Source organism: Mus musculus, chromosome 12, assembly GCF_000001635.26.
Source record: "Mus musculus strain C57BL/6J chromosome 12, GRCm38.p6 C57BL/6J".
NCBI lineage: Eukaryota > Metazoa > Chordata > Mammalia > Rodentia > Muridae > Mus > Mus musculus.
The window spans coordinates 110,202,979-110,216,533 of NC_000078.6; the positions used below are offsets into that span (position 1 = coordinate 110,202,979).

General features: G+C 48.2%; 2 long non-coding RNA genes across 7 annotated transcripts; one reads left to right on the forward strand and one right to left on the reverse strand.

The window, feature by feature from the left end:
• The first annotated feature begins 1,904 nt into the window (after positions 1-1,904).
• Gm40575 lies at positions 1,905-8,340 on the forward strand. The gene is made up of 3 exons (XR_873010.2): positions 1,905-2,102; positions 6,598-7,089; positions 7,719-8,340. It is a non-coding gene; the product is annotated as a predicted gene, 40575 (long non-coding RNA).
• Positions 5,722-12,558, reverse strand: Gm34895. 6 transcript variants are annotated; one of them, XR_001780693.2, is made up of 5 exons: positions 12,376-12,558; positions 8,530-8,698; positions 7,544-7,911; positions 7,164-7,400; positions 5,722-6,066 (listed from the first exon to the last, which is right to left on the reverse strand). It is a non-coding gene; the product is annotated as a predicted gene, 34895 (long non-coding RNA). The 6 variants fall into 6 exon arrangements; XR_873009.3 differs by having other exon boundaries at positions 5,722-7,400; positions 12,425-12,558; XR_003950264.1 differs by having other exon boundaries at positions 5,722-7,295.
• Positions 12,559-13,555: the final 997 nt, after the last annotated feature.

Genomic DNA, 13,555 nt, shown 5'->3' on the forward strand with positions numbered 1-13,555 from the left:
GAAAAACAAATCCAAGAAATCCAGACAACACACGTGCAGACGGGAACTTTTATGTCAGCTCCAAAAACCCGGGTGGGCTTGTAACACAGTGGGGAGATGCAGGCTCGCTGTGTTTAGAAAACTCAAGCTGGCCTTGTCACATGAGGGGAACGCAAAGTCCATCATCCTAAACAGGACTCCTACAGCAGAACAGGCCGCCACTCCCTGTATGTCCTCCAGTCTCTGTGCCCAAGACCTTCTGGCTAATGAGTACAGTCTTAAAAGCCCCATCTGAATGCAGAATCACTGGTGTCTGTCCCTGCCACTTCTGGCTGAGCTCAACCATCCCGCCTGGGGCACTACTTGAGCTGGCCCTGGAGAAAAGAGAGAGGAAAGGCCTGGGGTAGGCACCCATCCCGTGTACCCATATGCACAGCAGCCACCTGTGGGCTTGGGAAGGGCTCTGCTCTCCCCCCCACCCTCAGAGATGGCGACGCTACCGAGCCATGAGTGTTATTTTTATTCCCCCCCTAAGCCTTGCCAGATTACATTGTCAAGGCCAGCACTTTGCAGATATTTCCTTGGTTTCGCAACTCACGCAGTGACTAACACATGTTACATTTTGAAAACTTCTCTGGGTAAAAATTTAAGCTGAATTGTAAATACATAAAAGTCTCAGTGTTAATGGGGCGCATGAGTTCTCCGTGACTGTTTTGTAACCCAAGACCCTGAAAGGATGTGGAATTCTATAAAATCAGCAAGGAGGCGCCTGGGCTGGAGCTGCCCTTTGAAGCCATTCTATGGGCAGTGATCTCCACTTCTCCCTGACATTATGTAAGTCACCACACCTCCACACTCCCTGACCCCATGGGTGTCGGGAGACTGTTATGACACAATTCAAAGCAGGACCTCGGGACTCTGCAGCCATGATGGCAACTCTTTGGTCATGGACATACATACTACCTCTGGGGCACTTCTGAACTTTACATTAACGGGTAGCAAAGCTAAGGGACTTGCCAAAGACACACCCTTGTAAGGAACAGACAAGACCCAGCCCAGGCTTTCTACCTCAGCCCCACAGGGTGCCTATGGCTGGATCATCGCGCTGCCAGACAAGGTCGTTGAGCCACCCAGGAACACCCTATTCTGGTTCAACCATCCTGCACTAGCTAAAAGCCCAGGCAGTATCTAAGAACTGAAAAAGAGCTGACCATTGGTGGGAGAGGATCTAGTTGGTCTTTTACACACTAGGACTGTGATGGGAGGGGAGTGGGGGAACAGCTGAAAGATGGAAGACAGAGAGTCAACGCAGTGGGAGAGGCTATGGAGTTTGGGGGTGGGGGTGGGGGGAGCTAAGAAGGAAGGAAGAGAAGGAAGCAGCCCCAAGGTATGGGAAGCAAAGGAGCCCTGTCTGTCCCCAGCAGCCCTCGGCACCACTCCCCTGTTTATGGCTTTGGTGGATAACACTTATCAGTCTGCAGTCACTGAGTTTTGTTTACTCACGCAGCAGGGATACCACAATGCACTGGGTGCTTCCTGGGTACAGCAGCGAAGCTGGGGATCCCAGCCAAAGCTTCAGTGCCTCAGTATAGTCAACACTTGGCTATTTGTTGCATCTGGGTGCCTCTAAAGGAATGGGAGAGCTACCCACTACTTGGGTCTTGGAATGGTTTTGCCTCCATCAGAAGCCCAGCCAGACCCAGGTGACTCTTGTTTCTCCCTCTCCCCCAAACCTGATATTCAGGGAGAGTGGCCTGCCAGAGGTTCTGCAATCAGCCAGGCTCACCTTGGGCCACCTGGAAGCCAGGAAGTGGCTCTATACTAGAGACTTTATGATACCATAAACTCTTGGTGAATATTGATTTTTCTTTAAAGTTCAGGGACTATCTGTCTGGGCTCCTATGATCACCCCAGTTCACCCAGGGTTGCCTGATCAGTTGGTTGCCTGGGCCACCGAGGATGCTCAGCGCTCTTTGATGCTTCTGGGCCACTTGACCCAGGAGGAGAAAAAAACTACCACCAATGTGAGGAAGAAAACGGATCGTTTCATCTCATGTCAGGGATGCTAAGAGATGCATTGATCCAGTGTCACTGCTTCAGGAGAGTGCTTCGTAAAGGGCTAGGTAAGAAGAGCTGCTTGCTGGCTTTGGAAAGCGGTGTGTGTCACAGGACTTCTTTCTGCGCAAGACAGCAAGCAAGCTATCCTCAAAGTTAATAAGACATTGCAGAGTGTGGGGGTCAGTCAAACAAGGAACAGACCTAGAGACACCTCCATTGTAATAAGTACAGAAACAAGAGCCTGGCCAGGGTGCCCTAAAGAAAAGACCAATTCCAGAGGAAGTCAGCAAAGGGGTCCCAAAGAAGGGGCAGTGCCACTACATCATCCATAGCATTGTTCCCTGAGCACCTGCTGGGAACCCGTGTGCCATTACTCAGCTTTGGGTAATAAGGAGTTTGTCTAGGTCATATAGGGAAGTGTTTTAAAGTTATTCTTTATTATTATTATTATTATTATTATTATTATTATTATTATTATTATAGCAACCGCTCATAATACTTAAAAAGACATTTTCTTTAATTCAATTATTAAGTGAGCTAAATGCATTTGCCGGAGATAATTTAAAAAAATCTTTATAAATACAAAACAATTATCCCATCAAAATACAGTACCGGAGGTTATTATTCGAGCTGGTATTTCACGCAAAGCTCCCCTCCCCCACTTTCTCAAAGCAGTTCTTAAGCCTACCACCCCTTTCCTCTTCGCAGCACCATGCACCGGACTCTAGCTATAAGCTCTATCTACCCCCATGTGACCAGAGCAGGTATCAAACTACTGAGTGACACAGATCAGACACTCCTGGGAAGATAGGACGACTGAATGCGAGCAAGTACCTGGCTTGGATCTTGAAGCAGAGGGGACATGGATGGGACCCTGAGGAATCACTGAACATCGTGGCCCAGTGCCAATTTCTTAGACTAGATGAGGCACCACAATAGAATGGTTAGCCCAGGGAAAGTGGAGTGGGTAATATATGGGAGCATTCTTTCAAGTTCTTCTATAAACCCAAAGTTGCCCCAAAAACTATATATATACATATATGTGTGTGTGTGTGTGTGTGTGTGTGTGTGTATATGTATGTATGTATATATATATATATATATACATATATATATATATATATATATATATATATATATATATATATATATGTCAGGAGGGCAGAATCTGTCCATTCTCTGTTTCCACTGTCAGGTGGGTCCTTCCCCCTCCCCATCCCTGCAATTGCCTCTTCTGTACCCACCCCCCAGTCTCTATTCCCCTTGGTCTCAGTGAGGATCAAATGCCTACTGGCCCCTCTGTGATGTTCTTCCATCCCTGAGACCCTGCTAGGCAAGCAGAATTGCCCTGTGCTGCAAGATTGGCGTCAGGCTGAGTTACTATCCTCTACTGACATCATATGACCCCGGGGTGCAGACCTGGGTTTCCCCAGCTGCCTGGATCGTCTCACCTTGCCAGCTGGCCACGCTCCCATCATGTCATGCTCTCTCCCTGCCCCATGGGACAAGCCACACAGGGTCCCAGGATCCTTCAGAGCTGAACTGACTTTCAAGGGCCCCTTCTATCCTACTGTTATCTGTATTAAAATTACTTTTAACAAACCGTCAGATACTTTCACTTTGTGTGTGTGTGTGTGTGTGTGTGTGTGTGTGTGTGTGCTTTAGGCGAGGTTAGATAGATTTGGGAGGGGGAAGGGGGTATCTAAAAGCATTCTGTCAAGACGGACATTCTCACAGTGGATTTTCAAAGCCACAAGGGTGAGCAGGGTCCCTAGGTCACACTCTGGGCCTGAGTCACCTGACCCATTACTTGACATCTTCAATTCTATCTGGAAAAAAAAAACAGGGCTAATGATACCTGCTTTGCCTGGCTTTTACAAGCATTGCTCAAGTTAATGTGTGTCAAGACCTTCATTCCAGCCCTGCACACACACCCCCACCCCTGGAGGGGATCAATAAATACCTCCTCTTAAGCAACCTCCAAAGCATCAGGCAGCCAACAGGGTTTCCTCTGCAAACACTCCTGGGAGACCCTTGGCTTCTTTCTGCAAACAAGCCTTCTCGATTTTATCTTGCGAGCTTAACTCTGCTGAGCTCCCTAGTGACCTCGAGTTCCGGGAGTACTGGCCGAGGATTCTGCCTCTGCGCTTTGTCCTCCCCAGTCCCTGGACCCTTCTCTCAGTGCCTACAGCCTGCATGTGCCTCAGTGGATCTCTCTGGAATTTCTGGAGCATGCTGAGTCCTCCCTCGTTCAAGTTCCCTTGTTGGACTAAGCACAGAACAGGGGTGTTTATAAAGGAATGGGGATTTGACTGAAGTCCAGGCTCTACTCGGAGTTCCCTCTGACTGCTTTCTCTTCCTCCCTGAGTGCACTAATGGACAAGACCCCAGGGAGCCAGCTCAACAGACCTTTAACTGCCAGGAACTCTCTGCAGGGGCTGGAGAAGGGACAAAGCCCTCCACAGCTCCTTGTCAGGACGATACTTCCACCTTGGGTCCTCGCTGAGTCTTATTTTGCTAATGAGATCAGACAAGCTTGTAATTTTAGGTAACTGCAGTTGCTTCGAAAGCTTGAAGAGAGTCTCATTCCCTGGCATTTCCACAAATTCCTCCCGCTTTGTTTGGTTTGAAGAATTAGGCAAGAGCAGGTAGGAAGGCTGTGGGTCAAGCACAAGCCATTGCAAGAGCCTGACTCACGGTTACCCACAGCGATGCTCAGCCTCTCATTCCTTTCCTTGGTTATTTATTTATTCAGCAAATATTTATTGAGCAGTTAACATATGTCTCTGCCTCTTCGCACCCCCAGGCCTTTGCACAAGCTGGGCCCTCCACCATGCCCACCCATCAGCCAACCCGCAGTTCCTCCAGCTGGGTCAAAGTTTACCTCCTCTGGGAGGCCTGTCTCATTGTGGCTTGTCACGAAGGATTTTCTCTCCCTTCAAAACTAGGGTTGTCCCCACATCGAGGTTCCAAGTCATCCCCCAGGCAAAGGCTTGAGCAAGCTTTAGATGTCTCCCTTTCTGGAAAGTGGATGGCGGCGGTTGTGATTCTTTCTTCTAGAGTCTAACTGTAGACCTGCCTGCCTAAAATGTAGGCACTATTTTCGTGTAAGGAAGTGAGGCACTGCCTACCAGGGGCTGTGAGCGAGGAGGGCAGAGAGAGAGAGAGAGAGAGAGAGAGAGAGAGAGAGAGAGAGAGCGGACGTCCCAGAGTACAGCAACATCAGGCACCAGGTAGGTGGTCCTGCAGATCTCAGGATCATCCAGGAGCAGAGAGCTATTGCGTACACACTCGAGTCAGAACATAAGGGCCCAGCATCCTTGTTCAGAACTGGATCTCAGAGGCCCCAGGGAAGGGACTAAGAGCAAACCCACCTGCTGGTACAGGTGCCAAGGAGCACCTGAAATCCACCTGTCTGACACTCCTCTTCCCCCAAGCCACCAGAAATGGGTTAGTTCTCTGTACATTGAAGTGAGCATGGGCTGGGGGCAGGCTCTAGTCAAAGGGCAGGGTTAGGGGGTTGTGAATCACCACAGACCAAAGCAGGGCCAGACCTCTTCTGGGGTCTGGAACAGCCTGGCTCATGCTCTGTGGGGCTCATGTGCCTTGGGGGGGGGGGAGGCGGGGGCTCTCAGAGGGTGATGTTCAGGAGTCAGTTCTCTCCCCATTGTGGATTCAGAGACCAAACTCAGGTCCCCAGGTTTGTATGACAAATGCTTCTACCCACTGAGCCATCTCGCAAACTCTAAATAAATGCTTTTAGTATGTAAAGAAACGAAACTGAGAGCCAAAACTATGGGCATTTAGCAAAGTAACTCTCCAGAAAAGACTAAACTTGAAAAGGAACCAAGCAGAGCAGATTATGGGAATCTCACTGGGTATGAAAACCTCACTACTGAGCGACACTGCAGAGTCAACCTAGCTGAAACCAGAAAAGGCAGGAGGAGTGCCCAGTGACGTCCAAAGATAGGCTCCACAGGCAGAGAGGAGCAGGTGCCGTCTAGCTTCTTGTCAACCAGATAGGTGGTGCTGTTTGGGAAGAGGGAACCATCAGGTTCAAACAGCTGACTGTGGTGCATCTGAGGCTATTTCAGTATAACAGCTACCTGTGGCTCTCCTCAGCTCGTGCCCCCTTCCCCTAAACTTCTCCAGATCGAGGCTTCCCTCCCACAGCTTCTCCTTCCTATGTAACCACCGGGTCAGCTGTGGGGTCTCTCGGCTCCTTCTCTTCTCTTTCTTGCTCTCCTCCCATCTCTCCCCTCTCATGGCCTGGTTCAGTCTCCTTCTTCCCCTGCTCTGGACTCTACTGGATGCCTCTGGCTGTACCCTTCCTCATATCTACAATGAAAGCCTTCCCTCAGCCATACCTTGGAACAGCCCTGTCCTCACTATACCAGTAGCTTAGAGGGTAGTAGGTATCTGCCCAGTTCTGGTGCTGTAAAGGCTTATCATAAATATATGAAGGGTTTGTGTCTTTCATCTGGGAACTAAATCATCCAAGGTGGATAGAAACCCCCCACACTAATATTAATATTAACCAGTGCACCTTACTTTCTACAGGAACCTCAATTGAGAAGATGCTTCTGTCTGACTGGCCGGCAGTTAAGTCTGTGAGGCACCTTTTCTTGATCAATCATTGAGGTGGAGGGCCCAGCCTACTGTGGGTGGTGCTGTCCCTGGGCTAAAAGAAGCTAAGTAAGCCATGAGGAGCAAGCCAGCACGGTTTCTTCTTCAGCTCCTGTCTCCAGGTTCCTGCTCTGACTTCCTTTCACAATGGACTGTTTTATTACTTGAAACTGAAATTAACCCGTTCCTCCCCATGTTGCTTTTGGTCATGGTGTTTATCACAGCAATAGAAGTTGAGAACTGAGAATCTAAATTGCACTTAACTGATGTTCTAGGAAACAACAGAAGTAACAGGGTGGATATCTGAAGCTGTGATGGCTGGAAGTCTCCCAAACTCAAGAGCAAGTTTGATTCCTTAGATTAAACAGAAGTGTGGGCAAGCCACTTCCGTGCTCTGTCATATAGTAGGACTACACGATGCCAAAGGTAAAGGGGACAAGTACAGCCTACTGTGGATTTATAAATTCAACTCAGTCAGAAAAGAAACATTTACCAAGTACCTATTAGGTGCTTCTAGATACATCAATCAAAAGATGGGCTGGTTATGCCTCAGATCCTCCAGGGTCAAGATGCTGCAGCTGTACGCAGAACACATGGGTAAAACTTGCAGGGCATGAGAAAGGAGTTGAACACTGTGGGAAACAGGATGACAGGGACACTGGGCACCTGGGGCATGGGTGCAGCTGGGAGAGGCTGACGCAGCAGGCAGTGCTCACCGGATGTCAGGAGAGGCCTCCCTGAGCAGGAGATCAGAGAAGAGGGAGGAGCTGTCAAGACAGCGGTGGTGGTGGTGGTGGTGGTGGTGGTGGTGGTGGTGGTGGTGGTGGTGGTGGTGGTGGTGAGGGAATACACTTCTGGCTGGGCACGGGCCAATACTTACATCTGTCTTCGTCAACAAAGTGTCCTCCTGGTCGTCCATCCACCTGTTAAATGATCATGCATCATGTTGCTTTGGAGTTGTGAATGCCTTTGATATATTCTGGGTGTGAGACTATCAGCTGGGAGAAGGGCAAGTTGTTCCCCTCTGTGTGTGATTAATCGTGTTGGTCTTTAAGGGAGGAAGAAGACGGGGAGACAGCTTGGAAGACGAGAGTCGCAGCGGCACAAGCGTTATGACCCGAGTTCAATTCCCGGATCCATGGAAACCGGATGCAGTGCTCACATCTGTAATCCGAAGACTCCTACAGCGAGGTGGGAGGCAGAGACAAAACAGTCTCCCAAAATTTCCTGAGCCAGAGGCCGGCAAGCCTAGAGTACATAGTGTGGAAACAAGAGCCCTCCTTAGAAACACGATGCAGAGAGAGAATGAATTGACCCCTGAAAAGCAAAGCTGCCCCTGACTTTCACGCGCATGCTCTGGCACAGCACAACCATACCACACACATGAATACCTTAACTAATTTTTAAGACAACCTTACAAGAGGCGGGTACTTTTTTCCGCTAGTTTTTATCAGCTTACATTATTATTTGGTGGTGTTTTGAATTCTACCCTAAGGTCAAAAGTTATTCTCTAAAAGGGTCTATAGCCCGGACTTTCATGTTTAGGTCTGTGGTCCATTATAGTTTTTCTGTATTGTGAATGAGGGAGAGATTAAGGTTTATATTATCATAAACATCTTAATACAAATGTTGCATTTCATGTTTATTTATTTATAATATGTATAAATATTGTATTTATAGATATTTTATATTTTAAAGCAGATTTCAATGTTACATATTTATATAATAATATAAGTGTGACTAATTATAATTCGGGTAACAATATTTTTCTACAAGGTTTACATGAATTTTTATGTTTTTTTTTTTTAATAATCTTATGTGTGGATACCCCATGATTCCAGCCAGTGCTTAAAGACAGCAATTTACCTGGTTCCTTTTTCAAAAGTCAGTAGATTACTCCACAGTCTGGCATGTTACCTCAGTCCACACTCCCTTCAGGGAATGACGTAAGAATCTTGCAGTGAAATGTCTTCGCCACCGCTGGCCTTGGCACCAGAGCCCGTGTGGTGGGTACCCCTTTTCAGCATGGAACAAACTGCAGAGAGAATTCTTACTTGTTTGTTTTTTTTTTTTTTCCATTTACCTTTTAAGGAGATCAAACGATGGGGAAAGTTTTAAAATAAGTGTTTTTAAATCACAGCGCACAATGCCGTGAAATGTTTCGTGTAAACACCAATTTGTATTCCACATATGTTTGTGTCTTTTTATACTTATAATAAATATAAAATAAGATATGTGGAGGGTTGCTCATCAGAAAATGTATAATTCAGGGGCCTGTTGTTATCAGCTTATAAGTGGTGGCATGAGCTTGTGGTCCGTACCACAGCCAGAATCTGAGCATACCTAATCATGTTTTTCCTTTCCAGTAACAGTCATGAGCGATGAATTCCAACAATATATTAAAAAAAATTCTTAAGGTCAATATTTATTTGCTTTTTAGAATGGGCTTTCCGATTTAGGGTTTTCTTCCTTTTTTACGTTTACTTACATATTTTGCATTTTTATTCTATTTTCTTTTTAGTTCATTTTCTTCTTGATTATTTGCCTTCTCCTAGCATTGTTCATGGTGTGATCTAATGGACTCTTTAAAACTTCTTGCCCCCACTTTTAAATGTTATTTGTGCAGAACCCTGAATTCATGGCGTTCTTCATTTCTGTCAGTGTCTCTCCCTTTAGGAACTGCATTGCTGACATGCTCACCTGGCTCCTGTGTGCAGAACGTGTCTCCCCCCACACCCCCCATGGATAGTTTTAGGATTTTTTTCTCTAATTGGAGTTTCAGTTGATTCTGGGGTGGTGGTAGTAAGAATCTAGTGTGATGGAGGTGGGATTGCACGCAGTCCCAGTGTGAATCTATCCCGATTAGCTCCATGATGTCTTAGACATAGAGGTAGTGTTTGCATCACCTCTGGGAATATTTCAGTCAGACATTATTTCTGAAAACACTCTGACCCCCCCCCCCCAAGCCATCCCACACACATATGTGACCCTTCTGCGGTCACAGGAACCTGCTTGGCGTTTCCAGCTATTCTGTTCTGTCTTCAGGTTCCTTCTTTTGGTCACCTGTCAACCTTCTACAGGGAAACTCCCATCTCAGATGTAGCTCCGGCTGCTTTTGGGTTGTGCATATTTCCTCCTAAACCCTAGGATGTAGTTACAACAGCCAGTCATTCACTGCTTTCTGCCACTTCCGGGTTCCTGACATGTGGCTCATGTTCTACAAGGCCGGCACTTCTCTGGTTAAGAAATCTCATTATCTAGCTTCCTGGTGTGTCCTTGGTCAGGTGCTGAGCACAATGAATTGTCCCTGGCTGAGCATCTATCTGGTTCTTGCTGTGTTCTTTGATGAACATTGGACCAGTGAGTTAGCCAGGCCCTGGTACACCGCAACCAGATTGGCTAGGGCACATCTGCAGTAATCACTCCCTTTCATCTTAGACCCACTACCAGAGTGACTCTTCTAGTGCTTGCCCAGGGCTCTCTCTCTCTCTCTCTCTCTCTCTCTCTCTCTCTCTCTCTCTCTCTCTGAGTCTCTGTCTCCCTCTGTCTTTCTGTTTCTGTCTGTCTCCTCTCTGTCTCTCTCTGTCTCTGTCTCTGTGTGTATGTTTCTCTGTCTCTGTCTGTCTCTCACTCTGTCTGTCTTTCTCTCTGTCTCTATGACTCTCTCTCTGTGTGTGTGTATGTGTGTCTGTCTGTCTCTGTGTGTATGTCTGTGTGTGTGTGTGTGTGTGTGTCTGTTTCTCTGTCTGTCTCTATCTCTATCTCTGTGTGTAAGTCTTTCTCTCTCTCTCTCTCTCTCTCTCTCTCTCTCTCTCTCTCTCTCTCTCTCTCTCTCTCTCCACCCCTGGACAGTTCATGTCACCTCCAATAGCAGGAGAGTTTAATTTCCATCCTAAAGGTCCTCTGTCTCCTAATCTGCTGTATGGCCCCTCCCATTTTCTATCCCTGAGCCCAGGCAGCCCAGCCCCTTGGAGAGACCTCAGTGCTCTGCCTAGCACCCTGTGTCCCCTCCCCAAGCAGCCTGGAAACAAGCTCCACCTAGAAGAAAACAATGCAGCTGTAGGCCAGGCCCGGGGTCAGTGCCCACTGGCATTAGCCTCTGATTGGCAGGTGTGAGGAGAGTGACAGTCTAGTCCCCATGCCACAACTCTGAGGTCTGCCCCATGCAGAGGTCTGAGCAGAAAGGTAACAGCCATGGCTTCCTCAGGGAGCACAGACAGTGAGCACTCAAAGCCAGGAGGAAGGAGGCCTGAGGCAGGAGAGTGCTGACATCCAGGGAGATGCTGATTGGCTTCAGGTCAGCCAGGCCTCTGCACTGTGGGACTTACATGCATCTATTTGCTCCACTAAGCATGGAAAATACTTGAGAGATGCTAAATGCTTACAGGTTTTCACCTTTGTAGTATTCTTTGACACAACACAACATTTATAGCAAATTTACATATACTGTGAAATGATTCCTAGAAGCCTAGAACTGATCTGAAATGTATGAGAGCTGGGCACAGGTGGCATCATATCCTGTGCCATTTGCCTAAGGAGCCTGGACACCAAGGGGCATTCTGGGGCCATTTGGTCCCCACAGCTTCATGGGGCTCTTGACAGACTGGACATAAGGAAGAAAATCACCACATGAGATTTGGTGACTCAGCAGTTCAGGAGACATACTCGCCACCCTCAGAGATGGGACAATCTTGGGGTGATATGCCTCCAATAACTGGTCACATGCAGTGCAAATGCCCAGACCATCCCTCAACTCAAGACATCTCCACTGGTCACATTCTCTCCCAGCTTCTACAGGACCAGCCATAGCTGGTCAGAGTTGACCTTCTATCTATCAGGAGGGAGCTGAGAGGAGCGAAAGTTAAAGGTAAGGAGGTCAAGAGCTGTGAGTAAACAGGATCTGAAATATGGCTGGGACTTTATGAGCCAATGCACTGCCCTTCTGAGCTGTTTACTGTCTCACCTGAGCATCCTGGCAAAGCAATGTAGCCACAAGAGAGCACCCATTGCTGGGTTCCTAGGGTAAGGCCAGGGCCCACAGTTTGCCCAAGTTAGTGGAATTCTAGGGCTTCCAGATGAAGGTGGCTGTGCTGTTCTTTGAAGCCTGTCCCTTTCCAGGGTACAAAAGGCCATTGTGAATACAGCCTGCTCCAGAGGTGACCCTCTAATCATGCTTACTGGGAAGAGATGCTCTCCAGCCCTGAGCTACACATGCATCCTGCCACGCTCTCCCCAGGGCCAGTAGCTTTGCCTACACGGGATAGCCCAGCTAGTGTTCCTCCGGTCCAGCACGGTGGTGCTTCCTCAGCAGCCTCCACAGGCACCCCTGGCAGTTACCACATGCCCTTTCCTGCATAGGAAACGGTGTGGTATTACAGCTGGGCTGAGGAAAGAGCTCTGCTGTCTTTGGAGCAAGGGCCAGCTGGTGCATTATTCATTGCTTCAGACCACACCTCTTAACATGCTGCCCAGGAGCCAAGCAGGCCAGCCCCACGGGGCTGGTTAAAGCATCGGTGTTAATAGCCCTGGCATGGGGCTGGGTTCCTGCAATTCGGTGAGGTGAGGGTCTCTGGGCTCCTAGGGGACCAGAGAATGCCACCACCTCCTTCAGGCACAAGAAAGTAAATAATCTTAAGGGAAAGCCGCCACCACCAGTTCTACTGCTGTGGGTGGAGTGGGTGCGACAGGGCCCCCTGGCCATGGGTACATCACCTTGTTTCTGGTCCACACTCCCGCTGGGATCTGGGGCTGCTTCGCCTACCTCCACAGTATCTGTTGTTGGTGCTTGCGTGGGATCCCTGCACTGCCCAGCATGCTTGTCCTCTGTGACACATTGACAACTGCTCCTTTGACCCCACCCACCCAGCTGCTGTGGAGTTGACCCTTGTGCTTTCCCTAAGAACCCCCTGAGCGAAAGTCCTCATCCTAGCACAGGACATACTGAAGGCTGCCAAGTTGTGGTCGCCATCCCAGCACCAGTGTAAGCACCTCCTCCTCCACATCCTACTCCCTGCTCCCCACCCCCACCCCCACACACACACCCCTTCTGGGATTTTTTCCAAGCAGAAGCAGGGCTGGGACAGTGAAGAGGTGAGTAAGGTATTTACCTCACAAGCAACATTGAAGCAAAACAAAGGAACCCAGCACTAAGACTAAGTCCCATTCCACTAGGCTATTTATTCGGTTAGTTATTTTCCTTTATTCTTTGACAATTCAAACATTTATACAATGTATCTCCATCATACCCACCCCCTCAACGCGGGCTTCCCACTTCCCTTAGCCACACCCTCCGCCTTCATGTCCTCTTTCGTTTGTTGTCTTGTTTCGTTTTGTTTTGTTTGTAACCCACTAAATCTAACCAGTGCTGACTGCTGCAATGTTGACTGATCTTTTCTGGCTTGCTTTTGTAAAGATCTGGTGCAGGTACCCATGAGTTACCTGCTGCAATGAGTTTATGTATCTAACAGCCATGTCAGGTCCAGAAGACAGAATTTCACAGCACAGATGGAAGGCAGCATCTTCCCAGCTCCTGTATTCCTTCTGCTTCCCTGGTGCTCTCCAAACCTTGGAAGAGGGGTCAGTCGATACAGCTGTCCTGTCTAAGGCTGAGCACTCAACGCTATTTCTGAGAACTTGAACCAGTTGTAAGTCTCTGCATTGAGTGTTGCCCACTGCAGAGAAAACCTTCTCTAGACAAGGTGGAGGGCATCACTAACCTGTGACTATAAACACAAATATTTAGAAGGCAGTTTGACAATATGTCCATCTAGCTGAATGGCAGTAGTAGGTTCTCCTTAGGACCTATGATTCTAAAATTTCTGAGCCATGGGCTTTTGACCAAGTTTGAAGTATACATACCAGAGTACAGATACCCTCTTGTGGAGCAGGTCTC